This window comes from Astatotilapia calliptera, chromosome 15 (genome assembly GCF_964374335.1).
Source record: "Astatotilapia calliptera chromosome 15, fAstCal68.1, whole genome shotgun sequence".
In the NCBI taxonomy this organism is placed as follows: Eukaryota; Metazoa; Chordata; class Actinopteri; order Cichliformes; family Cichlidae; genus Astatotilapia; species Astatotilapia calliptera.
Genome location: NC_137436.1, coordinates 12,338,935 through 12,365,045, shown reverse-complemented (window position 1 = coordinate 12,365,045; position 26,111 = coordinate 12,338,935). Strand labels below are relative to the sequence as shown.

At 41.5% G+C, this 26,111-nt stretch overlaps 11 non-coding genes and 2 pseudogenes across 11 annotated transcripts; all 13 read left to right on the top strand.

Annotated features, from left to right (window-relative positions):
- The first annotated feature begins 460 nt into the window (after positions 1-460).
- On the top strand, positions 461-648 carry LOC145420787 (U2 spliceosomal RNA). The gene has a single exon (XR_013902093.1). It is a non-coding gene; the product is annotated as a U2 spliceosomal RNA (small nuclear RNA).
- A 6,004-nt stretch (positions 649-6,652) lies between these two features.
- LOC145420789 (U2 spliceosomal RNA) lies at positions 6,653-6,832 on the top strand (annotated as a pseudogene).
- A 10,735-nt stretch (positions 6,833-17,567) lies between these two features.
- On the top strand, positions 17,568-17,778 carry LOC145420765 (U2 spliceosomal RNA; annotated as a pseudogene).
- Positions 17,779-18,244: 466 nt separating this feature from the next.
- LOC145420748 (U2 spliceosomal RNA) lies at positions 18,245-18,434 on the top strand. Its single transcript, XR_013902069.1, has one exon. It is a non-coding gene; the product is annotated as a U2 spliceosomal RNA (small nuclear RNA).
- An 849-nt stretch (positions 18,435-19,283) lies between these two features.
- On the top strand, positions 19,284-19,366 carry trnal-uaa (transfer RNA leucine (anticodon UAA)). The gene has a single exon. It is a non-coding gene; the product is annotated as a tRNA-Leu (tRNA).
- A 636-nt stretch (positions 19,367-20,002) lies between these two features.
- LOC145420828 (U2 spliceosomal RNA) lies at positions 20,003-20,193 on the top strand. Its single transcript, XR_013902114.1, has one exon. It is a non-coding gene; the product is annotated as a U2 spliceosomal RNA (small nuclear RNA).
- Positions 20,194-20,659: 466 nt separating this feature from the next.
- Positions 20,660-20,848, top strand: LOC145420737 (U2 spliceosomal RNA). The gene has a single exon (XR_013902058.1). It is a non-coding gene; the product is annotated as a U2 spliceosomal RNA (small nuclear RNA).
- An 848-nt stretch (positions 20,849-21,696) lies between these two features.
- On the top strand, positions 21,697-21,779 carry trnal-uaa (transfer RNA leucine (anticodon UAA)). Its single transcript has one exon. It is a non-coding gene; the product is annotated as a tRNA-Leu (tRNA).
- Positions 21,780-22,415: 636 nt separating this feature from the next.
- LOC145420827 (U2 spliceosomal RNA) lies at positions 22,416-22,606 on the top strand. The gene has a single exon (XR_013902113.1). It is a non-coding gene; the product is annotated as a U2 spliceosomal RNA (small nuclear RNA).
- Positions 22,607-23,456: 850 nt separating this feature from the next.
- trnal-uaa (transfer RNA leucine (anticodon UAA)) lies at positions 23,457-23,539 on the top strand. The gene has a single exon. It is a non-coding gene; the product is annotated as a tRNA-Leu (tRNA).
- Positions 23,540-24,166: 627 nt separating this feature from the next.
- On the top strand, positions 24,167-24,357 carry LOC113007176 (U2 spliceosomal RNA). Its single transcript, XR_003269867.2, has one exon. It is a non-coding gene; the product is annotated as a U2 spliceosomal RNA (small nuclear RNA).
- Positions 24,358-25,207: 850 nt separating this feature from the next.
- Positions 25,208-25,290, top strand: trnal-uaa (transfer RNA leucine (anticodon UAA)). The gene has a single exon. It is a non-coding gene; the product is annotated as a tRNA-Leu (tRNA).
- Positions 25,291-25,917: 627 nt separating this feature from the next.
- Positions 25,918-26,108, top strand: LOC145420826 (U2 spliceosomal RNA). The gene has a single exon (XR_013902112.1). It is a non-coding gene; the product is annotated as a U2 spliceosomal RNA (small nuclear RNA).
- The last annotated feature ends 3 nt before the right edge of the window (positions 26,109-26,111 follow it).

Below are 26,111 nucleotides of genomic sequence, written 5' to 3'. Positions count from 1 at the left end.
TAATTTGGGGAAGTTAAAAGAATGTCCGAGGGATAATTGCACAGAGGAAGAAACGATTGAACACGTCCTATGGGGGTGCAAATATGCAAAAAAGGTATGGGCTGGAATGAAGAGGAGGTATAAAGGACTAGAGGCTTTGACATATGAGGAAATAACTTATCTTAGGCCTAAGGATAAAAAGAAGGAGGAAAATAAAATACGTTGTATGTTGTTATCAATTACAAAACTTAAGATATGGAGGGCAAGACAGGGGTATATAAAGGGGGGGTATGAATGGAAAGAGATGGGAACAATAAAGGATATAGAGAGGGAATTTGAGGGGATATATCGGCATGAATTACAAAGATGGGGAATAGACACGATTAAGGACAGGTGGAAGGATTATTATGAATGATGTAAAAGATGTTTTTGTGAAATATGAAAAGTATTTAATGGAATGTTGAGCAAATGGAAATGTAAGATGGTGTTGTAAGTAAAAAGAAAAAAGAAAAAAAATCTGTTCTTATCAGTTTAATATCTGATACGTCCCCTACCCGGGGACCATATATTAAATTGATTTTTGGAGCAGGGAGATGGAATAGGGGCTTCCTCCGTCCACTCCACGCATCGACTTGGTATTGCAGTATTTCTAGGAACGGTGCACCCCCTGAAGCTGTGAAAAACAAATGTCATTTGACTCAACAGTTTGTGCAAAGAAATTTCTTATACGCTAGATATATGTGTGCGTCTGCATATCTGGACATTGTCTTCGTGTAATCTTCCAAGGTTAGTCAGACTGAAATGTTGCCACTTAATATTTGTGAATGACTTACATTTAACTATTACCAGAATTACTAAATCCTGCCACTTGGACTGACACGTGGCTGGACACACACTTTCTATGGGAAATCAAAAAAATATGTCGTTTTCAACTGCAGTTACACTATTCTGACTAAAGCTGTAGAGAGGGAATTTGAAAAGACATACTGGCATGAACTACAAAAATGGGGAATAGACACGATCAAGGATAGATGGAAAGATTTCCCTTCCTTCTTTACTGCGAAGGCACCTAAAAAGTGGTGGTAGGTAAAGAGTAAGGAAGGGAGAAAGGGAAAAGGAGCAATGAAAAGCAATAAGTTATATGAATATGTTACATGAAAATGATTGGTTTGCGATGAATGAATGTGGGAAAGAAATGAAATGTAAATATGTCTTTGTAATGGAAATGGAAAAAGTTTTTTGAATTGTTGTGGAAAGAAAATAAAAGAAGTAAAAAAAAAAAAAAAAAAAATCTGTTCTTATCATTTCGCACTTGATTCTTGGTCTTAGTCTAGGACTGCGACCCTCTCCTTTGGGTGTCTGGGCGGTGAAACCTTGGTTATTTATTGCAGCGCAAAGGTACGTGGTTTTTTATAGAAATTATTTGTTTGTATTGAAAACGTTTCCTTTTTAATCTTCTGTTGTGTGTTTGTAGCAGGTGTTTTTTCTAAACCTTTGGTGCCTCCGCAATGGCTGGGTATGCCAGTATGCGGAGGCACCACTGTGTGCGCTTCAGTTTAATTGAGAAGGTTGGAGAAGTGCCAAAGATGTCCAGGCTGGATTTCTCCAGGAAATTGATTCAACAGGTGTTGGGATTTTCACCAAATGACTTGAATTGCATTTTGACCCTCCCTTTTAACAGGGGTTTTGATGTAAGTTTCAGCTCAAGCGAATTGTTGGAAGAGTTTTGGAGAAGATTCGAAAATTTGAGACCACAATTTGAAATTTTCAATGTGGAGAAACTGACAGACAATACTATGAAAACAGTAATAGTTAAAATGTTTAATGAAACGGTGAATGCCCAAGACATTTGTGTGTGGTTGGGGAGATATTGTACGGTGAAGGGTCAGCCGAGGAAGGTGAGAGATGTGGATGGAATATGGAATTGTGTATGGAAAGTACCAATACAGCAATGGGAAGATCCCCAAGGGTTCCGGGGTTTAAAACATCTCCCGTCCATGATAGTTTTGGGAGATAATAGAGGCTATATCCATTACCAGGGCCAACCAAAGCTCTGCCGGAGGTGTGGGGAGCATGGGCATTTGATAGAGGCATGCGAGGAAATCATCTGTGGGAAATGTAAAGAGAAAGGGCATACGTATGCTGATTGTAAAAATGACCGTAAGTGTAACTTGTGTGGAGGGGAAGGTCACCTCTTTAGGGACTGTCCGCGGTCCTTTGCAAATAAACTTAAAAAAGGAAACCAGATTAATGAGGGAAACCTGATTGCAATGGTAAACGAGGATGTCTTGATTGATGCAGCTGGGACAGATATTTTAAATCAGTTCCCAGCACCTGAAGACGGAGGGGAGGAACAGGAGGAGGAGGGAAAAGGGGAGGAGCATGGAAGACCTGCCCAACCAGAACCCTCAGAGGAGGGGGAGAGAGGGCAGGAGGAGAGTGGAGTTCAGAAAGGAGTAAGTGGTGAAAGTGAAAATGCTCAAGGGCAGCCCCCCCCTGCCCCCCCTGTCCCCCCTGTCCCCCCTGGCCTTCCTGATTCACAGGTGGCAAAGAGGACTGCAGCAGAACTGTCTTCTGGGACAATTGTTTCAGGAAAGAGAGGGAGGCATGAAACACCTTCAGGGAGTTCCTCAGGGGAGGACTCCAGGGTCTTCCCCTCTGACTCACCAAATGAGGTTTCCTTCCTTAACATAGTTCTGCAGTCAACGCCAAAGGAGCGGATGGTAAATGCAGCTCTGCGACAAAGGCCGTCACCTAGAGTACGAAAAGGGAATAGAGTGGCGGTCCCCCCTTCGGAACCCGGAGAGGTGAAGGAAGAGTTACACTCACAAGAAATAAATTGATGGTATGCCCCCCCCCCCCAAAGTTTGGGTTGAGCCTTTGAAGAGAACAATCTTTCCTTAGTTTCATAATGACTAGCTTGTGTTCTGTATTAATCTTCATGGCTCTGACCTTCTCATCCATAAATGTCAGGAGTGTTAGGTCTAAAGTAAGAGCCCAAAGTGTTCTATCCTTCTTGAATAGTGTAACATCAGATGTTATTTTAATACAGGAATGTGCTATACCTTTCCTAAAAGCATATGGTCAGTGGCAGGATATGTGGCCACAAATGTCCATCTGGAGTGGATCAAATGAAAATAAAAATGATGGAGTAGCCATATTGGTGAAAAACCCTCTGGTGTCGGTGAAGGGAAGTACTGTAGTAAGTGATGGAAGAGCACTTGTTGTTAACCTTATTTATATGGAAAAGGAATTTAAGCTCTTGAACATTTATGGCCCAAATGACAAACACGAAAGATATGATCTTTTAGAGGCTTTGCAACCCCACTTGTTGGGAAAAGCGCCTTTAGTGTTTGGAGGGGATTTTAACTGTATTTTAAACAGGAAAGATAGAAAAAGAGCCACACAAGATGTGAAGATTGATAAGACGTCACTTTTACTACAAGGTTTAGTCAGAGACTTTAAATTGATAGATTGTTTTCCAACGGTTCATCCAATGGAGGAGGGTTTTACTTGGTATAGTGGAAACGGTGACAGGGCCTCTAGAATTGATTATATCTTTGTTAGAGACTTTTCACCAGTAGAGGCCACTTTGATGCCAGTCTTTTTTTTCTGACCATCTGATGTTAACTGTTAAAATTTCCCTTGAACTAGATATAACAATGGGGAGGGGAGTGTGGAGGTTAAACTGCTCCCTACTGGAGGATCAGGATCTGCTCAGACAGTATAAGGAGAGGTATACTGAATGGCAGACTCTCCAGGATTTCTATGCAACACGTGTCTCATGGTGGGAAATGGTGAAGTGTAGGACTCGGTCCTTTTTTAAACAAGCAGGAAAGAGAAAGAAGGCCGCAAAAGACAGGTGTATGAGAGGACTACAGAAAAGGTTACAGAGGTACCATCTCTTAAATAGGTGGGGTTTACACTTCTACGAAGAAATTAGAGAGGTTAAAAAAGAAATGCAGAAAATAGCAAATGATAAAAGTATGGGAGTCATACTAAGGAGTAGAGAGAGAGCGAGAGAGGAGGGAGAAAAATGTACGAGATACTTTTTCAAAAAAATTATGAACAAACCTGGCTCTGTCTCTCAGCTAAGAAACAGAGCTGGAGAAAAAGTAGTGAGTACTGAAGGTATAATAAAAGTGATTGAAGATTATTATGAAAACCTGTATGGGGAGAAAAATGTGGAGGAAAGAGTCATTGAGCAAACCCTGGAATATATTGATAAGATTGTTGAGTCTAGTGATATGTTAAGTCAACCTTTTACTACAGCCGAGTTAGGTCAGTGTCTTAAGAGTTTTAAAACTGGAAAATCCCCTGGTTTAGATGGCCTGCCGATTAAGTTTTATCTGACATTTTGGGATATTTTAGCTACTGATTTACTTTCAATTTTTACAGATTTTAGTGAATTAGATAAGCTGCCTGAAAGTTTTAGAATGGGTTTAGTCACACTCATTCATAAAGGGAAGGATAAAACTCTCTTGGAAAATTGGAGACCGATTACGCTTTTAAACTGTGACTGTAAATTATTCAGCAAGCTTCTAGCAGAAAGGACAAGACCGGTTTTGGACCAGATAATCCACCAAGACCAAGCATGTACTGTAAAGGGCAGGAAGATCACGGATAGTCTGGTGTTGATTAGAGACACGATTTGTTTTGCTCGAAAGAGAAACAAGCGACTGATTGTTTTGAATTTAGACTTTGAAAAAGCCTTCGATAGAATATCTCACCGGTACCTTTTTAAAGTTTTGCAGAAGATGGGTTTCCCAGAAAGGCTTATATCCTGGGTAAAGTTGTTGTACACAGATATAAAGAGCAGATTTGTCATGAATGGGACCCTGACGAATGCAGTTCAGGTGAACTGTGGTTTACGACAGGGATGTCCCCTGTCCGCTCTTTTATATGTTATTTGTATTGAACCCCTGGCACAAATTTTGAGGAAAGATAAGAGTATAAACGGGATGAACATACCTGGGAGTGGGGGGCAGGTGGCAAAGTGTGTACTGTACATGGATGATATTAGCATCCTGTGTACAGACATATCCTCGATGAGAAGGACTTTTGAAGTTACGGACTGGTTCGGAAGGGCTTCGGCCTCTAGACTCAACAGGGGCAAGACTCAGGTACAATTCTACGGGCCATGGGAGACTATAGAATTGACTGGACTTGGAATAAATGTGACACAAACCGACCAAAAAATTTTAGGGGTTAGATTTGATAAGGATGGTGGAGGAAAGGCAAATTGGCCGGGAATGATAGGAAAAGTGAATCAACGATTAGGCCTATGGAGACTGAGAAAGCTGACTCTTGGAGGGAAGGTTTTAGTAATTAAGGCAGTGATTTTACCCTTGCTTCTTTTAGTCAGCGCAGTCTTTTTGCCACCAAAGGACGTATTGTTAAAACTAGAACGAGCCATCTTTTACTTTCTATGGGACTCCAAATGGGAGAGACTTAAAAGAGGGATAATGAAGAAATTAAAGGAAGATGGTGGCAAAGGAGTCCCAGATCTGTATTTATTCATGGGAAGCCTCTATACAAGTAGCCATATGAGACAGGCTACGAGTCCTAATAGTAATCCTCTGACACAGGCATGGGTTAGATTTTGGTTAGGTAGCTACCTAAGACAAAAGAAAATCCTGCCAGTAGATCTTAGAGTCCCCGTCTCCTTTGATGTTCCTGAAGCCTATGTAGAGCTGAAATCCTTTTTAACCTCCTTTAAATTGGAAGATCAGAGTTTGGACATTTTAACAAAACATCATTCTCTCATTTCAGTTGTGCAGGAGAGGGGAGAGGTGGTCCCAGTCAGAGGCCTCCCTATTGGAGAGGCCATAGAAGTGTGGCGTCTGACAAACCATCCCGTCCTTTCTAACAGGCTCCAGGATGTGTCCTGGATGGTGGCTCATGAGATTCTCCCAGTCAGGGCTGTCATGCACTCCAGAGGAATGTCGACAACAGAAATGTGTCCCCGACCGGGTTGTGGCGCGCCTGAGACGGTGAGGCACCTACTCTGGGAGTGCAGTGCTGCTATAGACCTGTGGGACATGGCCGGCTCCTTAAATTTCCCGTACTTACCAGCAAGGGAGGTCCTGACAGCAAACCTAATCCTCTATGGGGTGAGCCAAGGAGTGAAAACGCAAAGAAAAGGCTTTGAAAAGCAGTGGCTCGCCCTTGCTGCTATAAAAGACGCCATTTGGACCTCCAGAAACTTGTTGGTGAGCAAGCACACGCAGATCCCCCCCGTGGCTGCTCTCCGAATGGCAACAGCAACAGTAAAAGAGATCTGTGCCAGAAATACTAAGTTGAGAGAGCAGCCGCAAAGAAGAATCGCCTCTGTGCCCATTCGGATGGAGGAGCCGGGTTCGCACATAGAAAGGTCTAAGCAGCAACAGCCTGGCTCTCCGGGAGAGGTCGGTGTGGAAGGAGCAAGTTGGGGAGAGTCCCCTCTGAGCACCGGAAGCTTGTGAAGGGATGGGATGGTTTTTTTTAAATAATTTAAATTCTCTATGGAGAAAAAAAAAAAAAAAAAAAAAAGGAAAAAACATTTAAATATTTGTTTTCCTGTTGTATTTTAAAAGGGGATGGGAGATAATAAAGAAGTAATCCTTTTAAATGGGGTGGGCTTATGAAAATAAATGAGATGATGATGATGTTGTTATATGTCTGAGTATCAATAAAAATTTTTCCAAAAGAAAAAATCTGTTCTTATCAGTTTAATATCTGATACGTCCCCTACCCGGGGACCATATATTAAATTGATTTTTGGAGCAGGGAGATGGAATAGGGGCTTGCTCCGTCCACTCCACGCATCGACCTGGTATTGCGAAGCGAAGAAAAATCGGAAGATTCCTTTATTAAGAACTTATTGGCGCAGGTTAATATGAAGAGTTAAAAACGGGGATACTGAAATAAAACTCCTATGTTTTTGATTTGTTTTGGTTTTTGTTTTTGAGACCCTTTTTTTTTTTTTGATTTATGTTTTAAGACATGGGAAACTTTCGAATAATAACATTAAATGTAAGGGGACTTAGGAATGCTCGGAAAAGAAAAATGGTTTATGAATTTTTGTTGTATTATAATTTTGATGTCTGCTTGTTGCAGGAAGTACATTTAAAAGATGAGGGGGATGTTGACCTCTTTACGAAGGAATGGAGAGGAGGTGAATCGGTCTGGAGTATAGGGGGAGTACATGGGACTGGGGTAGGAGTGTTATGTGGGAATAAAAGTATACGAATAAAGGATAGTTATACTTTAATACAGGGAAGGGTTATGGTTGTAGATGTGGAAAAAAGTGGGACACAAAACCGTATAATAAATGTGTATGCATATGTGGATCCCAAATTAAGAAGAGAACTTCTTTCAAAAATGGACACTTGTTTTATGACAAGGAAAAATATTTTTGTGGGAGGGGATTTCAACTGTTCACTGGAGAAAATAAAAACTTCGCTCCCTTTTAAGACCTTTATAAAAAAATACGGTTTAATAGATGTAATGGCCACACTACAAGGGAAAAGAGTGGGGTACACATGGAAGAACACAAGAGGGATGGAAAGTAGATTAGATTACATCTTGATAGAGAAAAAGTGTAAAATAAAACAAGGGAAAATAATACCGGCTTTGTTCACAGATCATCAAATGATAGTGGTGGATTTGGAGATAGAAGGAATAGATTATGGAAAAGGATACTGGAAACTGAATAACGAAGTACTTATGGAAAAAGAATATAAGGAAAGGTTTGCAGAGCTCTTCCCTTTATGGGAGGAGATGGAAAGCTTATATATAAATAAACTGGATTGGTGGGAGGATGTAAAAAACAAAATAAAAAAGTTCACGGTGGATTATTGTACGGAAAGGTCCAGCGTAAGGAAAGAGGAATTTCGTATATTGCAAAAAGAAATAGAATATACTTATACACTACAAAATGAAAAAGGAAACAACAAAAACATGGACGAGAAAATGGAAAGTTTAAGATTGAAGCAGGAAGAACTACTTGAAAGGAAGGCAAGGGCTGAAACATATAAGATAAAGCACGAGGAGTATGAGGAGAACGAGAAATGTTCGGCCTTTTTCTTTAAAAAGATGAAAAGTAAGGAAAAAAAGGGAGTTATAATAAAATTAGAGAAGGATGGGAAAATGATAGAAGGGAAGGAAAATATGCTTAAAACGGCGAAGGAGTATTATGAGGCCTTGTTTAGAAAAGAAAAATTAGAGGGAGAAAAAGGGGATTTTTTCTTAAAGAAAATAAAAAAGAGATTAACGGGAGAAGAAAGCGACAGTTTAGAAGGGGAAGTTACAATAGGGGAGGCATATAAAGTATTAAAAGGAATGAAGGCAAACAAAGTGCCAGGGATAGATGGATTAACAAAGGAATTTTACGAAACTTTTTGGGGAATGGTGGGGAAACATTTGTTGGGAGTTTTTAAGGAAATCATGGAGGGAAAGGAGATGACAGAGAGTATGAAGATGGGTGTGGTTTCTATTCTATTCAAGAAAGGTAACCCACAACAACTTGATAATTATAGACCGTTAACTATGCTATGTGTGGATTATAAGATCCTGAGTAGGATATTGGCAAATAGACTCGCGGGAGTAATGATGCAAATAGTGGAGAAGGATCAGACGTGTGGGGTCAGGGGGAGGCAAATGTCTTGGAACGTGCAACTACACAGAGACATACTCACATACGTTAGAGATAGAAATTTGCCAGCACTATGTGTGAGCCTAGATCAACAAAAGGCCTTTGATAGGGTAGATTATGATTTTTTGTGGAGGGTAATGCAGTATATGGGCTTGGGAGAGAAATTTAAAAAATGGGTAAAAAATTTATACAACGGCATAAGTCTGAAAATAAAAGTAAATGGATTCCTTACAGAAAAAGTGTATCAAACAAAGGGTTTGAGGCAAGGATGTCCATTATCTGTTGTTCTTTATGTACTGTATGTTGAACCTTTGGCTTGCGCAATAAGGGAAAGCCAGAGAGTAAAAGGGATTCCGATGCCGCGGGGGGAAGTTTTAAAGATATCGCAGTATGCGGACGATACAGTATTATATCTGGCAGATGATGATAGTTTAAAGGGTGCGATAGAAATTTTAGATATTTATGAAAAAGCGACTGGATCAAAGATAAATAAAGAGAAGTCGATGTATAAATATTTGGGGACATGGGAGGGTAGAAGAGATAATATCTGTGATTTTACTTTGTGCCAAGGCCCAATGAATATTTTAGGAATCACCTTTGGAAATAAGGAAGGAGATGAGCTTAGCAATTGGAAAAAAAGGTTAAGTGCGGTAGAAAAGAAGCTGGGCCTTTGGAAAGCAAGGAAATTAACAATTACGGGGAAGGTTCTGATTATAAAGAGTGAGGTGGTGCCGAAGTTATTACATCTGGCCTATGTGTTTCCGATGCCTCAGATCTACAGAGCGCAAATAACCAGAGCGATATTTAAATTTATTTGGGGGGGTTATGAGTATGTTAAAAGAACGCAAATGTATCAAGAAATTGAAGATGGTGGGAAAGGGGTACCAAATGTCCCTTTGAAGTTAGATACAATGTTTTATACAAATGTATGCAAGCTATTGAAACAGAACTATGTCCATAAATGTCAAATATTGTTATGGTTTTGGTTAGCGATTCCATACCGTTTTTTGATAGGGTGGGAAAATAAGGGACCAAAGGCGGAAACTAGACCAAAATATTTTCAGAGGATGCTGGGATGGGGAAAGAAACATGCTGAATGTAAAGAGGTGGATACCGTACTAAACCATAAACTTTTATATAAGAAAATGGTATGGAAAGCTAATTATAACCAGGTACCGGTGAGCCCAGAAGTGTGGAAATGTGCACAGGATAAGACCTTTAAAAATGTTTTGAAGGATTTTAATTGGATGCATTTACACAAAAGGTTACCCGTGAGGATCATCATGTATGCACATAACTTGGGAAAACAGAAAAAGTGTCCGAGGGACAACTGCGTAGAAGAGGAAACAATAGAACACGTACTTTGGGGATGCGAATACGCAAAAAAGGTATGGGAAAGGGTAAAGGGGAAGTATAAAGGTTTGGGCACGGTGACTTATGAAGAGATTACCCTTTTCAGGGCTAACAGCATAGAAAAAGAGAGATACAAAATACGATGTATGTTGTTAACAATTGTAAAAATGAAATTGTGGAAGGCAAGACAGAGTTGTATAACGGGAGGATATAAAGAGGGGGAAATAGGTACGACTAAAGCTGTAGAGAGGGAATTTGAAAAGACATACTGGCATGAACTACAAAAATGGGGAATAGACACGATCAAGGATAGATGGAAAGATTTCCCTTCCTTCTTTACTGCGAAGGCACCTAAAAAGTGGTGGTAGGTAGAGAGTAAGGAAGGGAGAAAGGGAAAAGGAGCAATGAAAAGCAATAAGTTATATGAATATGTTACATGAAAATGATTGGTTTGCGATGAATGAATGTGGGAAAGAAATGAAATGTAAATATGTCTTTGTAATGGAAATGGAAAAAGTTTTTTGAATTGTTGTGGAAAGAAAATAAAAGAAGTAAGAAAAATCTGTTCTTATCAGTTACAAGGCGAGAAGCAATGCAGGATGGCGGCGGCGTCGGCCAATTTTCATGAGAGAAATACATGGATGCAAGGTACAAGAAATACTTTGAGATTCGAGTTGATGGAGAAAGAGGACGAGATTCATGACAGAATTAACTTCGGACGAAGGATCCTTTACGAGGCTTTAAAGATAAAGCCTGAGGAAATCTACTGCCTCCAGCAGAGTACGGCAAGTAAACATTATGATGTAACCTTTTGCACGGGAGAATGTGCGGAGGAGGTGAGAAGGAGATTTCACGGAGAAGAAAACGAAGAACTAAAGAAATATACGGTAACTCCTTTGTACAGAAATGATTATAGGATTTTAACGATCCATATGTATAACCCTTGGGTTTCGGAAGAGACAATTAAGTACTTCTTAGGAAGGTACGTCACAGTACTACCAGGAGTGCGCAAAATAAAGGATGGCTTAGGACTATGGACCGGAAAAAGACAATTCCGAGTCAAATTAAATGTGGATACGTCTACCGAGGACGGATATTGCCATCCACCCGCGGTATTCTCCATAGGAGCAGATAGGGGTTTCCTAGTGTATGCTGGGCAGCCCCAAGCGTGCAGAAAATGTGGCAGTACCGGACATAATGCGGACAGGTGTGAACAAATGAGGTGCAGGAGTTGCGGGAAGATAGGCCACATAACTAAAGACTGTAAGGAACCTAGAAAATGTCATTTGTGCGATTCAGAGACCCATATGGCAAGAGACTGTACTAGGCCAAGGTCATATTCTGAAGCGGCAGGAAATGAACATTACAGAAAATCGGATGCAGAAGCTGATATCGGAAAAAGAACACAGGAGGCGTCAACGGCTGCCGAAGATCACCTTAACGAGGAGAGAGCTGGGAGCAAGGAAGGCGGAGTAGAGCAGAGGAATAAGGAGGAAGGAACATTACGTGAATCGGACGCCGAGAGAGAGAAACAAGCAGAGGACGGACAGGTGTGGGCAGTAGTAGCGAAGCCGCGGAGAAAATCAGCAAAGAGGCGGAGAAAGGTGAGCTCAGGTGCTTCTCCAGAAGAGACAAAAACGAAAAATAAAGAGGATAGGGAGGAACGGATCGAGCAGGTGGAAAATACGGAGGGACATGTTTTGAGGGGTACACAGACTGAATGCATGCATACCCCCTTAAGTGACTTCACTAGTGATGGGGATACGGGGGAAGAGGCTGAAAGCGAAGAAAAATCGGAAGATTCCTTTATTAAGAACTTATTGGCGCAGGTTAATATGAAGAGTTAAAAACGGGGATACTGAAATAAAACTCCTATGTTTTTGATTTGTTTTGGTTTTTGTTTTTGAGACCCTTTTTTTTTTGATTTATGTTTTAAGACATGGGAAACTTTCGAATAATAACATTAAATGTAAGGGGACTTAGGAATGCTCGGAAAAGAAAAATGGTTTATGAATTTTTGTTGTATTATAATTTTGATGTCTGCTTGTTGCAGGAAGTACATTTAAAAGATGAGGGGGATGTTGACCTCTTTACGAAGGAATGGAGAGGAGGTGAATCGGTCTGGAGTATAGGGGGAGTACATGGGACTGGGGTAGGAGTGTTATGTGGGAATAAAAGTATACGAATAAAGGATAGTTATACTTTAATACAGGGAAGGGTTATGGTTGTAGATGTGGAAAAAAGTGGGACACAAAACCGTATAATAAATGTGTATGCATATGTGGATCCCAAATTAAGAAGAGAACTTCTTTCAAAAATGGACACTTGTTTTATCCATCCATCCATCCATCTTCATCCGCTTATCCGAGGTCGGGTCGCGGGGGTAGCAGCCTAAGCAAAGAGGTCCAGACCTCCCTCTCCCCAGCCACCTCCTCCAGCTTGTCCGGGGGAATACCAAGGCGTTCCCAGGCCAGCCGAGAGATATAATCTCTCCAGCGTGTCCTGGGTCTGCCCCGGGGCCTCCTCCCGGTGGGACATGCCTGGAACACCTCGCCCAGGAGGCGCCCAGGGGGCATCCTTGCCAGATGCCCGAACCACCTCAGCTGGCTCCTTTCGATGTGGAGCAGCAGCTGCTCTACTCTAAGCCCCTCCCGGATGGCCGAACTTCTCACCCTATCTCTAAGGGAGAGGCCAGCCACCCTTCGGAGGAAGCTCATTTCCGCCGCTTGTATCCGCGATCTCGTTCTTTCGGTCACTACCCACAGCTCGTGGCCATAGGTGAGGGTAGGGACGTAGATCGACCGGTAAATTGAGAGCTTCGCTTTTACACTCAGCTCCCTCTTCACCACGACGGACCGGTGCAGCGTCCGCATTACTGCAGCCGCAGCCCCAATCCGTCTGTCGATCTCCAGCTCCCTTCTCCCATCACTCGCGAACAAGACCCCGAGATACTTGAACTCCTCCACTTGGGGCAGGAACTCATCCCCGACCCGGAGTGGGCACTCCACCCTTTTCCGGCTGAGAACCATGGCCTCAGATTTGGAGGTGCTGATCCTCATTCCCGCTGCGTTACACTCGGCTGCGAACCGCTCCAGTGCGAGCTGGAGGCCCTCACCCGATGAAGCCAACAGAACCACATCATCCGCAAAAATCAGAGATGAGATTCTGAGGCCACCAAAGCGAAAGCCCTCCGCCACTTGGCTGCGCCTAGAAATCCTGTCCATAAAAATTATGAACAGAACCGGAGACAAAGGGCAGCCCTGGCGGAGCCCATCACCCACCGGGAACGAGTCCGACTTATTGCCGGCAATGCGAACCAAGCTCTTGCAACGGTTGTATAGGGATTGAATGGCCCGTAGCAATGGGCCAGACACCCCATACTCGCGCAACACCTCCCACAGGACGCCCCGAGGGACACGGTCGAATGCCTTCTCCAGGTCCACAAAACACATGTAGACTGGTTGGGCAAACTCCCATGCACCCTCAAGTATCCTCGAGAGGACAAAGAGCTGGTCCAGTGTTCCGCGACCAGGACGAAAACCGCATTGTTCCTCCTGTATCCGAGGTTCGACTAGCGGACGAACCCTCCTCTCCAGCACCCTGGCATAGACTTTCCCGGGGAGGCTGAGGAGTGTGATCCCCCTGTAGTTGGAACACACCCTCCGGTCCCCCTTCTTGAAGATGGGGACCACCACCCCGGTCTGCCAGTCCACAGGTACTGCCCCTGATCTCCACGCAACATTGCAGAGACGTGTCAACCAAGACAGCCCTACAACGTCCAGAGCCTTCAGGAACTCGGGGCGGACCTCATCGACACCAGGGGCTCTGCCACCAAGGAGTTGTTTAACTGCCTCAGTGACCTCGCCCCCGGAAATCGGTGGGTCACACCCCTCATCCCCAGACTCTGCTTCCTCCCCGGAAGACGTGTCAGTGGGATTAAGGAGGTCCTCGAAGTATTCCTTCCACCGCCCGACAATTTTCTCAGTCGACGTCAACAGCGCTCCGCCAGCACTATACACAGTGCAGGTAGAGCACCGCTTTCCCCTCCTGAGACGCCTGACGGTTTGCCAGAATCTCTTCGAGGCAGTCCGAAAGTCTTTTTCCATGGCCTCTCCGAACTCCTCCCACACCCGAGTTTTTGCTTCAGCCACTGCCCGAGCCGCATTCCGCTTGGCCTGTCGATACCTGTCGGCTGCCTCCGGAGTCCCACAGGCTAACCAAGCCCGATAGGCCTCCTTCTTCAGCCTGGTGGCTCCCTTCACCTCTGGTGTCCACCATTTGGTTCGGGGATTACCACCACGGCAGGCACCAACCACCTTGCGGCCGCAGCTCAATGCAGCAGCTTCGGCAATGGAGACGCTGAACATGGTCCATTCGGACTCAATGTCCCCAGTCTCCCTCGGGATGCTGTTGAAGCTCTGCCGGAGGTGTGCGTTGAAGATCTCGCGGACTGGGGCCTCTAGGGACACTTGTTTTATGACAAGGAAAAATATTTTTGTGGGAGGGGATTTCAACTGTTCACTGGAGAAAATAAAAACTTCGCTCCCTTTTAAGACCTTTATAAAAAAATACGGTTTAATAGATGTAATGGCCACACTACAAGGGAAAAGAGTGGGGTACACATGGAAGAACACAAGAGGGATGGAAAGTAGATTAGATTACATCTTGATAGAGAAAAAGTGTAAAATAAAACAAGGGAAAATAATACCGGCTTTGTTCACAGATCATCAAATGATAGTGGTGGATCTGGAGATAGAAGGAATAGATTATGGAAAAGGATACTGGAAACTGAATAACGAAGTACTTATGGAAAAAGAATATAAGGAAAGGTTTGCAGAGCTCTTCCCTTTATGGGAGGAGATGGAAAGCTTATATATAAATAAACTGGATTGGTGGGAGGATGTAAAAAACAAAATAAAAAAGTTCACGGTGGATTATTGTACGGAAAGGTCCAGCGTAAGGAAAGAGGAATTTCGTATATTGCAAAAAGAAATAGAATATACTTATACACTACAAAATGAAAAAGGAAACAACAAAAACATGGACGAGAAAATGGAAAGTTTAAGATTGAAGCAGGAAGAACTACTTGAAAGGAAGGCAAGGGCTGAAACATATAAGATAAAGCAGGAGGAGTATGAGGAGAACGAGAAATGTTCGGCCTTTTTCTTTAAAAAGATGAAAAGTAAGGAAAAAAAGGGAGTTATAATAAAATTAGAGAAGGATGGGAAAATGATAGAAGGGAAGGAAAATATGCTTAAAACGGCGAAGGAGTATTATGAGGTCTTGTTTAGAAAAGAAAAATTAGAGGGAGAAAAAGGGGATTTTTTCTTAAAGAAAATAAAAAAGAGATTAACGGGAGAAGAAAGCGACAGTTTAGAAGGGGAAGTTACAATAGGGGAGGCATATAAAGTATTAAAAGGAATGAAGGCAAACAAAGTGCCAGGGATAGATGGATTAACAAAGGAATTTTACGAAACTTTTTGGGGAATGGTGGGGATACATTTGTTGGGAGTTTTTAAGGAAATCATGGAGGGAAAGGAGATGACAGAGAGTATGAAGACGGGTGTGGTTTCTATTCTATTCAAGAAAGGTAACCCACAACAACTTGATAATTATAGACCGTTAACTATGCTATGTGTGGATTATAAGATCCTGAGTAGGATATTGGCAAATAGACTCGCGGGAGTAATGATGCAAATAGTGGAGAAGGATCAGACGTGTGGGGTCAGGGGGAGGCAAATGTCTTGGAACGTGCAACTACACAGAGACATACTCACATACGTTAGAGATAGAAATTTGCCAGCACTATGTGTGAGCCTAGATCAACAAAAGGCCTTTGATAGGGTAGATTATGATTTTTTGTGGAGGGTAATGCAGTATATGGGCTTGGGAGAGAAATTTAAAAAATGGGTAAAAAATTTATACAACGGCATAAGTCTGAAAATAAAAGTAAATGGATTCCTTACAGAAAAAGTGTATCAAACAAAGGGTTTGAGGCAAGGATGTCCATTATCTGTTGTTCTTTATGTACTGTATGTTGAACCTTTGGCTTGCGCAATAAGGGAAAGCCAGAGAGTAAAAGGGATTCCGATGCCGCGGGGGGAAGTTTTAAAGATATCGCAGTATGCGGACGATACAGTATTATATCTGGCAGATGATGATAGTTTAAAGGGTGCGATAGAAATTTTAGATATTTATGAAAAAGCGACTGGATCAAAGATAAATAAAGAGAAGTCGATGTATAAATATTTGGGGACATGGGAGGGTAGAAGAGATAATATCTGTGATTTTACTTTGTGCCAAGGCCCAATGAATATTTTAGGAATCACCTTTGGAAATAAGGAAGGAGATGAGCTTAGCAATTGGAAAAAAAGGTTAAGTGCGGTAGAAAAGAAGCTGGGCCTTTGGAAAGCAAGGAAATTAACAATTACGGGGAAGGTTCTGATTATAAAGAGTGAGGTGGTGCCGAAGTTATTACATCTGGCCTATGTGTTTTCGATGCCTCAGATCTACAGAGCGCAAATAACCAGAGCGATATTTAAATTTATTTGGGGGGGTTATGAGTATGTTAAAAGAACGCAAATGTATCAAGAAATTGAAGATGGTGGGAAAGGGGTACCAAATGTCCCTTTGAAGTTAGATACAATGTTTTATACAAATGTATGCAAGCTATTGAAACAGAACTATGTCCATAAATGTCAAATATTGTTATGGTTTTGGTTAGCGATTCCATACCGTTTTTTGATAGGGTGGGAAAATAAGGGACCAAAGGCGGAAACTAGACCAAAATATTTTCAGAGGATGCTGGGATGGGGAAAGAAACATGCTGAATGTAAAGAGGTGGATACCGTACTAAACCATAAACTTTTATATAAGAAAATGGTATGGAAAGCTAATTATAACCAGGTACCGGTGAGTCCAGAAGTGTGGAAATGTGCACAGGATAAGACCTTTAAAAATGTTTTGAAGGATTTTAATTGGATGCATTTACACAAAAGGTTACCCGTGAGGATCATCATGTATGCACATAACTTGGGAAAACAGAAAAAGTGTCCGAGGGACAACTGCGTAGAAGAGGAAACAATAGAACACGTACTTTGGGGATGCGAATACGCAAAAAAGGTATGGGAAAGGGTAAAGGGGAAGTATAAAGGTTTGGGCACGGTGACTTATGAAGAGATTACCCTTTTCAGGGCTAACAGCATAGAAAAAGAGAGATACAAAATACGTTGTATGTTGTTAACAATTGTAAAAATGAAATTGTGGAAGGCAAGACAGAGTTGTATAACGGGAGGATATAAAGAGGGGGAAATAGGTACGACTAAAGCTGTAGAGAGGGAATTTGAAAAGACATATTGGCATGAACTACAAAAATGGGGAATAGACACGATCAAGGATAGATGGAAAGATTTCCCTTCCTTCTTTACTGCGAAGGCACCTAAAAAGTGGTGGTAGGTAGAGAGTAAGGAAGGGAGAAAGGGAAAAGGAGCAATGAAAAGCAATAAGTTATATGAATATGTTACATGAAAATGATTGGTTTGCGATGAATGAATGTGGGAAAGAAAAGAAATGTAAATATGTCTTTGTAATGGAAATGGAAAAAGTTTTTTGAATTGTTGTGGAAAGAAAATAAAAGAAGTAAAAAAAAAAAAAAAAAATCTGTTCTTATCAGTTTAATATCTGATACGTCCCCTACCCGGGGACCATATATTAAATTGATTTTTGGAGCAGGGAGATGGAATAGGGGCTTGCTCCGTCCACTCCACGCATCGACCTGGTATTGCAGTATTTCTAGGAACGGTGCACCCCCTGAAGCTGTGAAAAACAAATGGCATTTGACTCAACACTTTGTGCAAAGAAATTTCTTATACGCTAGATATATGCGTGCGTCTGCATATCTGGACATTGTCTTCGTGTAATCTTCCAAGCTTAGTCAGACTGAAATCTTGCGACTTAATATTTGTGAATGACTTACATTTAACTATTACCACAATTACTAAATCCTGCCACTTGGACTGACACGTGGCTGGACACACACTTTCTATGGGAAATCAAAAAAATATGTCGTTTTCAACTGCAGTTACACTATTCTGGCTCCAATCCTGCAGTTACCTCTGTTGTCCACTAGAGACCAATAGAAGTCTTTAAAAACCGGAGGCTGCCATCTACAAGGACTCATGTTGATTATAGGTTTAACTCTTCTCTTTCTCTACATACTGCAGCTTTCTGTCCTCTGTGGCTGTAAATTACATCGTTTGAAAAAAAATAAACCACACAATCTTTTCTTGGCTTTTTAGCTAAAAAAAAAAAAAAATCTGTTCTTATCAGTTTAATATCTGATACGTCCCCTACCCGGGGACCATATATTAAATTGATTTTTGGAGCAGGGAGATGGAATAGGGGCTTGCTCCGTCCACTCCACGCATCGACCTGGTATTGCAGTATTTCTAGGAACGGTGCACCCCCTGAAGCTGTGAAAAACAAATGTCATTTGACTCAACAGTTTGTGCAAAGAATTTTCTTATACGCTAGATATATGTGTGCGTCTGCATATCTGGACATTGTCTTCGTGTAATCTTCCAAGGTTAGTCAGACTGAAATCTTGCGACTTAATATTTGTGAATGACTTACATTTAACTATTACCAGAATTACTAAATCCTGCCACTTGGACTGACACGTGGCTGGACACACACTTTCTATGGGAAATCAAAAAAATATGTCGTTTTGAACTGCAGTTACACTATTCTGGCTCCAATCCTGCAGTTACCTCTGTTGTCCACTAGAGACCAATAGAAGTCTTTAAAAACCGGAGGCTGCCATCTACAAGGACTCATGTTGATTATAGGTTTAACTCTTCTCTTTCTCTACATACTGCAGCTTTCTGTCCTCTGTGGCTGTAAATTACATCGTTTGAAAAAAAAAAAAACCCACACAATTTTTTCTTGGCTTTTTAGCTAAAATCACCTGTATTGTCTGTTGTTTCCATTTGTGGATGGTTAATAGTGCAGAAGATTGTTTTTCTGTTTTCAGGATTACATGAAAACATTTGGGAACAGATCATTTTTGTATATAATAAATCTTAGGATAGTATTGGTTTTGATGATTTATAAAACAGCTGTGTGCCGTAGCCCTGGTAGTGTGGATCCTTAGTGTGTAAAGAGTAGATACCTCATGTAATATGTGTGAATGAAAATCCATGGACTTTATAAGAGTCCTCCATTTATGGCTATGATCCTAACAAACAAGATTAATCCGTTTCTTTCTCCTAGCAATCTTCCTGTTTCCTAAAGGAACACGCATGCACAATATATATGCATCAGGATGGCCGAGTGGTTAAGGCGTTGGACTTAAGCTCCAATGAGCGCATGCTCTCGTGGGTTCAAACCCCACTCCTGGTATAATTTGGAGCCTCATGACTGGTAAACTGAAATGTATCTATGGGAGCAACAATGATCAATAGGAGTTTTTAGGAATTTGCTGTGATCAATATCCCCCCACCCAGTCACCCCCAAAAAAGCTGGGATGAAAGACAAATGAGAGGTCTGTGCCAAGGTCGCCCCCTCTCAGTCTTACTGTACATGTTATATGTAGAACCGTTGGCTTGTGCAATTAGGGAAAGCCCAGACATAACAGGAATACAGTTACCGGGAGGAGAAACATTAAAAATTTAACAGTATGTAATTATCATATTATGAAAACAATTATAACGCCAAGAAAGTTATAAAAATGAATTGAAGACGCTCCGTCTCAACGACCGCTGATTGGACTGCAGGCGACCACGTGATTTTGAATCTCATTAACCGGCATGCGCTGACCGGCGTTTCAGAAACTAAAGTGTCGTCATATATGTGGCGCCGTTTAAAAACTGAAACATGCCGACCATAGTTATATTGTGATGTTTCGGAGGTAAAACGTCAGTAAAACATCGACCTGTCCTCTACCATTTGTTAGAAGGCGACTGTGTTCTTCATTGTAACCATGAGTTAGAGTTGCAGTAAGCAGAATGAGTCGTTTCTGTCGTGCGATATGTGGGTATCGCTTCTCGGCCTTTTGGCTAAGATCAAGTGTAGTATCTGTTCTTATCAGTTTAATATCTGATACGTCCCCTACCCGGGGACCATATATTAAATTGATTTTTGGAGCAGGGAGATGGAATAGGGGCTTGCTCCGTCCACTCCACGCATCGACCTGGTATTGCAGTATTTCTAGGAACGGTGCACCCCCTGAAGCTGTGAAAAACAAATGGCATTTGACTCAACACTTTGTGCAAAGAAATTTCTTATACGCTAGATATATGCGTGCGTCTGCATATCTGGACATTGTCTTCGTGTAATCTTCCAAGGTTAGTCAGACTGAAATCTTGCGACTTAATATTTGTGAATGACTTACATTTAACTATTACCACAATTACTAAATCCTGCCACTTGGACTGACACGTGGCTGGACACACACTTTCTATGGGAAATCAAAAAAATATGTCGTTTTCAACTGCAGTTACACTATTCTGGCTCCAATCCTGCAGTTACCTCTGTTGTCCACTAGAGACCAATAGAAGTCTTTAAAAACCGGAGGCTGCCATCTACAAGGACTCATGTTGATTATAGGTTTAACTCTTCTCTTTCTCTACATACTGCAGCTTTCTGTCCTCTGTGGCTGTAAATTACATCGTTTGAAAAAAAATAAACCACACAATCTTTTCTTGGCTTTTTAGCTAAAAAAAAAAAAAATCTGTTCTTATCAGTTTAATATCTGATACGTCCCCTACCCGGGGACCATATATTAAATTGATTTTTGGAGCAGGGAGATGGAATAGGGGCTTGCTCCGTCCACTCCACGCATCGACCTGGTATTGCAGTATTTCTAGGAACGGTGCACCCCCTGAAGCTGTGAAAAACAAATGTCATTTGACTCAACAGTTTGTGCAAAGAATTTTCTTATACGCTAGATATATGTGTGCGTCTGCATATCTGGACATTGTCTTCGTGTAATCTTCCAAGGTTAGTCAGACTGAAATGTTGCGACTTAATATTTGTGAATGACTTACATTTAACTATTACCAGAATTACTAAATCCTGCCACTTGGACTGACACGTGGCTGGACACACACTTTCTATGGGAAATCAAAAAAATATGTCGTTTTGAACTGCAGTTACACTATTCTGGCTCCAATCCTGCAGTTACCTCTGTTGTCCACTAGAGACCAATAGAAGTCTTTAAAAACCGGAGGCTGCCATCTACAAGGACTCATGTTGATTATAGGTTTAACTCTTCTCTTTCTCTACATACTGCAGCTTTCTGTCCTCTGTGGCTGTAAATTACATCGTTTGAAAAAAAAAAAACCCACACAATTTTTTCTTGGCTTTTTAGCTAAAATCACCTGTATTGTCTGTTGTTTCCATTTGTGGATGGTTAATAGTGCAGAAGATTGTTTTTCTGTTTTCAGGATTACATGAAAACATTTGGGAACAGATCATTTTTGTATATAATAAATCTTAGGATAGTATTGGTTTTGATGATTTATAAAACAGCTGTGTGCCGTAGCCCTGGTAGTGTGGATCCTTAGTGTGTAAAGAGTAGATACCTCATGTAATATGTGTGAATGAAAATCCATGGACTTTATAAGAGTCCTCCATTTATGGCTATGATCCTAACAAACAAGATTAATCCGTTTCTTTCTCCTAGCAATCTTCCTGTTTCCTAAAGGAACACGCATGCACAATATATATGCATCAGGATGGCCGAGTGGTTAAGGCGTTGGACTTAAGCTCCAATGAGCGCATGCTCTCGTGGGTTCAAACCCCACTCCTGGTATAATTTGGAGCCTCATGACTGGTAAACTGAAATGTATCTATGGGAGCAACAATGATCAATAGGAGTTTTTAGGAATTTGCTGTGATCAATATCCCCCCACCCAGTCACCCCCAAAAAAGCTGGGATGAAAGACAAATGAGAGGTCTGTGCCAAGGTCGCCCCCTCTCAGTCTTACTGTACATGTTATATGTAGAACCGTTGGCTTGTGCAATTAGGGAAAGCCCAGACATAACAGGAATACAGTTACCGGGAGGAGAAACATTAAAAATTTAACAGTATGTAATTATCATATTATGAAAACAATTATAACGCCAAGAAAGTTATAAAAATGAATTGAAGACGCTCCGTCTCAACGACCGCTGATTGGACTGCAGGCGACCACGTGATTTTGAATCTCATTAACCGGCATGCGCTGACCGGCGTTTCAGAAACTAAAGTGTCGTCATATATGTGGCGCCGTTTAAAAACTGAAACATGCCGACCATAGTTATATTGTGATGTTTCGGAGGTAAAACGTCAGTAAAACATCGACCTGTCCTCTACCATTTGTTAGAAGGCGACTGTGTTCTTCATTGTAACCATGAGTTAGAGTTGCAGTAAGCAGAATGAGTCGTTTCTGTCGTGCGATATGTGGGTATCGCTTCTCGGCCTTTTGGCTAAGATCAAGTGTAGTATCTGTTCTTATCAGTTTAATATCTGATACGTCCCCTACCCGGGGACCATATATTAAATTGATTTTTGGAGCAGGGAGATGGAATAGGGGCTTGCTCCGTCCACTCCACGCATCGACCTGGTATTGCAGTATTTCTAGGAACGGTGCACCCCCTGAAGCTGTGAAAAACAAATGGCATTTGACTCAACAGTTTGTGCAAAGAAATTTCTTATACGCTAGATATATGCGTGCGTCTGCATATCTGGACATTGTCTTCGTGTAATCTTCCAAGGTTAGTCAGACTGAAATCTTGCGACTTAATATTTGTGAATGACTTACATTTAACTATTACCACAATTACTAAATCCTGCCACTTGGACTGACACATGGCTGGACACACACTTTCTATGGGAAATCAAAAAAATATGTCGTTTTCAACTGCAGTTACACTATTCTGGCTCCAATCCTGCAGTTACCTCTGTTGTCCACTAGAGACCAATAGAAGTCTTTAAAAACCGGAGGCTGCCATCTACAAGGACTCATGTTGATTATAGGTTTAACTCTTCTCTTTCTCTACATACTGCAGCTTTCTGTCCTCTGTGGCTGTAAATTACATCGTTTGAAAAAAAAAAAAACCCCACACAATTTTTTCTTGGCTTTTTAGCTAAAATCACCTGTATTGTCTGTTGTTTCCATTTGTGGATGGTTAATAGTGCAGAAGATTGTTTTTCTGTTTTCAGGATTACATGAAAACATTTGGGAACAGATCATTTTTGTATATAATAAATCTTAGGATAGTATTGGTTTTGATGATTTATAAAACAGCTGTGTGCCGTAGCCCTGGTAGTGTGGATCCTTAGTGTGTAAAGAGTAGATACCTCATGTAATATGTGTGAATGAAAATCCATGGACTTTATAAGAGTCCTCCATTTATGGCTATGATCCTAACAAACAAGATTAATCCGTTTCTTTCTCCTAGCAATCTTCCTGTTTCCTAAAGGAACACGCATGCACAATATATATGCATCAGGATGGCCGAGTGGTTAAGGCGTTGGACTTAAGCTCCAATGAGCGCATGCTCTCGTGGGTTCAAACCCCACTCCTGGTATAATTTGGAACCTCATGACTGGTAAACTGAAACGTATCTATGGGAGCAACAATGATCAATAGGAGTTTTTAGGAATTTGCTGTGAGCAATATCCCCCCACCCAGTCACCCCCAAAAAAGCTGGGATGAAAGACAAATGAGAGGTCTGTGCCAAGGTCGCCCCCTCTCAGTCTTACTGTACATGTTATATGTAGAACCGTTGGCTTGTGCAATTAGGGAAAGCCCAGGAATACAGTTACCGGGAGGAGAAACATTAAAAATTTAACAGTATGTAATTATCATATTATGAAAACAATTATAACGCCAAGAAAGTTATAAAAATGAATTGAAGACGCTCCGTCTCAACGACCGCTGATTGGACTGCAGGCGACCACGTGATTTTGAATCTCATTAACCGGCATGCGCTGACCGGCGTTTCAGAAACTAAAGTGTCGTCATATATGTGGCGCCGTTTAAAAACTGAAACATGCCGACCATAGTTATATTGTGATGTTTCGGAGGTAAAACGTCAGTAAAACATCGACCTGTCCTCTACCATTTGTTAGAAGGCGACTGTGTTCTTCATTGTAACCATGAGTTAGAGTTGCAGTAAGCAGAATGAGTCGTTTCTGTCGTGCGATATGTGGGTATCGCTTCTCGGCCTTTTGGCTAAGATCAAGTGTAGTATCTGTTCTTATCAGTTTAATATCTGATACGTCCCCTACCCGGGGACCATATATTAAATTGATTTTTGGAGCAGGGAGATGGAATAGGGGCTTGCTCCGTCCACTCCACGCATCGACCTGGTATTGCAGTATTTCTAGGAACGGTGCACCCCCTGAAGCTGTGAAAAACAAATGGCATTTGACTCAACACTTTGTGCAAAGAAATTTCTTATACGCTAGATATATGCGTGCGTCTGCATATCTGGACATTGTCTTCGTGTAATCTTCCAAGGTTAGTCAGACTGAAATCTTGCGACTTAATATTTGTGAATGACTTACATTTAACTATTACCACAATTACTAAATCCTGCCACTTGGACTGACACATGGCTGGACACACACTTTCTATGGGAAATCAAAAAAATATGTCGTTTTCAACTGCAGTTACACTATTCTGGCTCCAATCCTGCAGTTACCTCTGTTGTCCACTAGAGACCAATAGAAGTCTTTAAAAACCGGAGGCTGCCATCTACAAGGACTCATGTTGATTATAGGTTTAACTCTTCTCTTTCTCTACATACTGCAGCTTTCTGTCCTCTGTGGCTGTAAATTACATCGTTTGAAAAAAAAAAAAACCCCACACAATTTTTTCTTGGCTTTTTAGCTAAAATCACCTGTATTGTCTGTTGTTTCCATTTGTGGATGGTTAATAGTGCAGAAGATTGTTTTTCTGTTTTCAGGATTACATGAAAACATTTGGGAACAGATCATTTTTGTATATAATAAATCTTAGGATAGTATTGGTTTTGATGATTTATAAAACAGCTGTGTGCCGTAGCCCTGGTAGTGTGGATCCTTAGTGTGTAAAGAGTAGATACCTCATGTAATATGTGTGAATGAAAATCCATGGACTTTATAAGAGTCCTCCATTTATGGCTATGATCCTAACAAACAAGATTAATCCGTTTCTTTCTCCTAGCAATCTTCCTGTTTCCTAAAGGAACACGCATGCACAATATATATGCATCAGGATGGCCGAGTGGTTAAGGCGTTGGACTTAAGCTCCAATGAGCGCATGCTCTCGTGGGTTCAAACCCCACTCCTGGTATAATTTGGAGCCTCATGACTGGTAAACTGAAACGTATCTATGGGAGCAACAATGATCAATAGGAGTTTTTAGGAATTTGCTGTGAGCAATATCCCCCCACCCAGTCACCCCCAAAAAAGCTGGGATGAAAGACAAATGAGAGGTCTGTGCCAAGGTCGCCCCCTCTCAGTCTTACTGTACATGTTATATGTAGAACCGTTGGCTTGTGCAATTAGGGAAAGCCCAGGAATACAGTTACCGGGAGGAGAAACATTAAAAATTTAACAGTATGTAATTATCATATTATGAAAACAATTATAACGCCAAGAAAGTTATAAAAATGAATTGAAGACGCTCCGTCTCAACGACCGCTGATTGGACTGCAGGCGACCACGTGATTTTGAATCTCATTAACCGGCATGCGCTGACCGGCGTTTCAGAAACTAAAGTGTCGTCATATATGTGGCGCCGTTTAAAAACTGAAACATGCCGACCATAGTTATATTGTGATGTTTCGGAGGTAAAACGTCAGTAAAACATCGACCTGTCCTCTACCATTTGTTAGAAGGCGACTGTGTTCTTCATTGTAACCATGAGTTAGAGTTGCAGTAAGCAGAATGAGTCGTTTCTGTCGTGCGATATGTGGGTATCGCTTCTCGGCCTTTTGGCTAAGATCAAGTGTAGTATCTGTTCTTATCAGTTTAATATCTGATACGTCCCCTACCCGGGGACCATATATTAAATTGATTTTTGGAGCAGGGAGATGGAATAGGGGCTTGCTCCGTCCACTCCACGCATCGACCTGGTATTGCAGTATTTCTAGGAACGGTGCACCCCCTGAA